The sequence below is a fragment of the Dicentrarchus labrax genome, unplaced genomic scaffold (genome assembly GCF_905237075.1).
Source record: "Dicentrarchus labrax unplaced genomic scaffold, dlabrax2021, whole genome shotgun sequence".
NCBI lineage: Eukaryota > Metazoa > Chordata > Actinopteri > Moronidae > Dicentrarchus > Dicentrarchus labrax.
Genome location: NW_026136704.1, coordinates 9,562,501 through 9,566,924, shown reverse-complemented (window position 1 = coordinate 9,566,924; position 4,424 = coordinate 9,562,501).

Below are 4,424 nucleotides of genomic sequence, written 5' to 3'. Positions count from 1 at the left end.
CAATTATATTTGCAGAAATGCATGTTACCATAGGAAACACATCCTCATATAACATACAGCACATAAATGTGGTCTACTGTGTGCTTGAATTAAAAATGTAACATTCCTGCATTAAAATGTCTATAAACACTAGACCTATGTTATATATTTTGTTGAGTTGTGTACTTACGTTATCCCAAATGTTTCCAAGAATGTTCAAACCCAGAGATTTTTATTCTAATAATTTTATTCTGGTAATGGTGTGTTTCACCAGTCGCCTGTCGATGACGTCATTTTGCCTTTGCACATGCGTTGTGGTTTTCTGTCATGAATTGAATTTTAATCCAGCTTGAAGTCACATTTTTACAATACACTTTTTAGATCTTGGTCATTTTTCACTAGTCGCTGAGCTAACGTTAGCAGCTGGCAGGCCCTCCAGGACATCCTTTGTCTGCCCAATAGCGTCAGAGAAACACCTATTTTTAAGGTCTGTTTGTTTTGAAGAGGAGGAGATAATTCGGCTCCAGAACAATGAACATTTAAGAAATCCTGACCTGAATGGTGCAGATAATAACACCTATGATCCCATGCTACTTCACAGCGTCAGTTAACTTTGTTCTTTGTAATTGTTTTGATGAGAGAGAGCCTGTCAGTGGAAGAAATGACAGATTGTACGTTGTATGTCAAGACTTTCATTAGCCATAATAGGATGGAAAACAGGTGGTCGCTTTTTCTTTTATAGATTGCTGAAAAAACAAAAAAATTTAGTAAATAATGCCACCCTCTACAGGCTGACAAAACAAGGACAGATGGAGGTGACAGATGATCTTAACAGTACAGTAGAGGAAGACAAGAAAGATGAGTATAAAGGCTGACGGCTGCAATATGGGCCTCTTCCATTCTGTTGTCACACTCACATGATGTGAAAATCATAGATGAGCACGTATTAAGTATGAGCCTCCTTAATTAGCTTTCAACCTCGGTGCTTCAACATGATAAAGTAGGCTCTGATGGCACGCATGGATGGAGCACACGAAGGGCGGGACGAAGAAAGCTGTAGAGAGGTTAAGAGAGGAAGAGAAGCTGATAAGTGATCTTGAATTTGCAGGCATGGACCCATTTTTCTGTTCTATTACTCAGAATTAAAACTCCTACATTTCGACCGACTCTGACGGCAGTGATATGTGAGCATAGGGCAGTGAGAGGGATGAAGAGGAGGGTGAAACAGATGAGTAAGGTTGAGCTGCATGGATGGATGGGTGCACGGTTGGGTGAAGGGTGAAAGAGGATATTGAAGAGACATTATGGGTATGTCAGAGGGAATAAATGAGCAGAGGAAGAGGAGGAAAGGACAATGATAAAACTGCGTATGAAGGACAGACGGATAGATAGCCATACTGGGAAATGGGAGAAGACAGAGAGCGAGTGTCATAGATGAGGGTTGACTTTGTTTTACGCTGCCATCTGTTTGCATAGGGCCAATCATATCCTACGAGCATTATTATGAGAAATGTTGTGATGCTCGGTTGTTCTTGTGTCACACTGTATGAGATAGACTTTATCTAAAAACATGAATTTGATGTATTATGTTTTGTGTGGAGTTCAGCCAGCAGTCACATGAATAATCAGTGAATCACAAAATGACATATAACACTTCTTGAAGAGTAAAAATAACAAATTGCCCTTCTGTTGGCTAAAGCTTTCCATTTCTCCTCCCTGCGTTAACAAACACAGATACACAGCTCCCCTTTGCTTCTCAACAAACCCAACTACAGTTATTGATTGTATGATATGAATTTATCTAAATCTGAATGGATTCACCTGTTCACAAAGATACGGTATATTAAACTCGTCTGTAGAGTCTTACTAGGAGTGATTGAAAATGTTTAAAAAGTCAACCTATTTTAAGCCTCTACGGCTGGTCACTCTACCCCAGGGTAGAACAGCTGTGTTTCCATATATAGTCTAAGTTCAAAAGATAGTAAATCTTGTGGATTTTTGGAGATAATTCGACATTCATACAATATCAGTGGACATTGCCGGCCTTGTAGTCACATCAGATAAATGGAGCTTCAGCCTAAAATTGCTTTTAAAAAACAAAACAAAAATCATGTTTGGGTCATTAAAAGAGTACTGCCCTAATGTAGTGTTGCACTTTCATAACCTCGTTGGACTCATGGAGGGCTTTTCTCAGAATGGAAGCAACTCGACTGCCAATAATTTAGTCAGGGATTTGTGTGTGTTATGCTAGTAGAACTCCACACCTCCAGATTTTTCTCATATTCAAACTTGTTGTCAGAGGCGTAACTATCGTGTGCGCTATTAAGTGGCCTGCAGCAGTCTGGACCACTCATATCTGCACCACTGCTATAATCTTGATTGACGTGAACTGAACCTACATCATATGCAGCCAATTAATTTACATGTTGACGCGATACGTATTTAAAGTAGTGAGTGAGCTAAGCTTAGTCCCTGGCACTCCAACACTGATTGGGTCAACAGGCTGGTTGGTCACTGCCTTAGCCTTGCTATTATGACTAATCTTCTATAACACAGCTGTCTGTTTTCATTTAAGATAGGTGTCAACTGTGCAGTGCGTTTCACTGTTACAGGTTGTTTTAAAGCTGCATGCTTTCACGTCTTTAATTCACCACTGACATTACATCATGTTACGTCTGATTGGGATGGTGCTAATTTGTTATACTGCTGCTTGCAGACTTCAACCCCAAGTGATGCTGACTCAAGTGACATCACATGAGGGAATTTATAAGATTTCACACAGCCAGCTCTGGAGACACAAAATGCTTTATATAACTTTTTTTATATTTGCAGTAGAACACACAGTTTGATGTTAAAACTTCCCTTTTAATGTTAAAAGTTCCCTTTTAAAGCTGCTCCAATCAATATTTTTACACTAATTGTTGGGATTTTATGCCCTGCAACATTACTGTTTGGTCCACTGTCACCACTTTTGTCATCTTCCCTCTCAGCAAACCTGTGAGGAACCCACAATTCACTACCTGCCCAGCAGCAGACAGAAATTAATGTTAATACTGCCTGTGTCTGCTGGAAGAGCACTTTTGCCAACTTCATAAAATGATAATATGTCTGTTTACAGCTTGTTGCTCCCAAGAGATTAAACAAGTCAGATTCAAACAAACAGTGTTAATTGCTGAATTAACTGTATGAGTGTATATATTGTATTTCATTTATCTGTACTGTAACTGCCGGAGATGTTGGCTTCCACGTTGCCACAGGTTATTTGTCACTTCTGTAGTTTATCACACACTCAGAGATAGCTTTCAGAAACTCTCAATATCTCTGACACGGAATTACAATTCAGAAACTGACGTGAACCAGATGCATGCAGTTACTGTCTGTAAGATATGACATAAAGGAGGCATGAGGTTGAATACAGTGGGACACTGATGAGTAAATGGCCCATTATATACAAAACAACAAATTAACTCAGATTTAGGGAGTGTAGAGTGTAAAATAAATAATGAATGTCAATCTGTTAATATTTGTTGCTGTAGAGCTACACTTATTTCTCAAAGGACTCTTTACAGAGTTGGCATAGCATAGAAAACACAGCTGCAGCTAATAAACTTAATAACTTAAATACTTTGATTTAGGTAAGTTAATGAGCGACAAAAACTGACAATAGTCAGTATAACTGTCAGTGTTCGCTAATTGGCACATCCCAGTCAAACTTACCCTGTATTCATTCTATTAGCTGCAGCTGCATTCACCCTGCTGTGACACTGTGAAAAGGCTCTGTGAATATAGAGAAGCAGAAGTGTACTGACAAGTCACGTCAGTGTTATTTATAAAGCCCAAAATCACAAGTTTGTCTCAGAGGGCTTTTATTGACGTCACTTCCAGTCAGTGAGAAAAGATCTGACTGCTTTTTACAGTCCGTTTTGGGAATTTTCAAAGGAGATGATGCTACAGTCACGGACGGTAGTGATGAGAAACATCTAAGCAGTTATAGCACAAGCATCTCACCATCTGACAGCTCCAGATGGTGCCTGCCAGAGTAACTCACAAATTTAAATGAATAGTTATTGAGCTATGGTTGATGATGGGCAGAGTTGGTCATGTGGAGGCAAAATATAATGTACATCATCATATCTGCATCAAATGGGGGTTTATTTAATGATGGACATGTGGTTGATTTTGTATGTCATATTATGTATAGAATATGTACATGTAATATGTAATCTGTAAAACCAGCCTTATTATTATTTCATGATGACTATTTTATGTTATTAGATGCAACAAGTGTTTGGTGGAAATCACTGCTGTGATCTGGGGTCATTGCAAGTTTAATCTATAAAAACACATGTATGTGCTTTAACAAAACTTGTTTATTCAGGTCATCTCAAAGAATGAATTTGAGCTCAACATCAAATTGACTTTGGGAAACCCATAGTCGGATAATC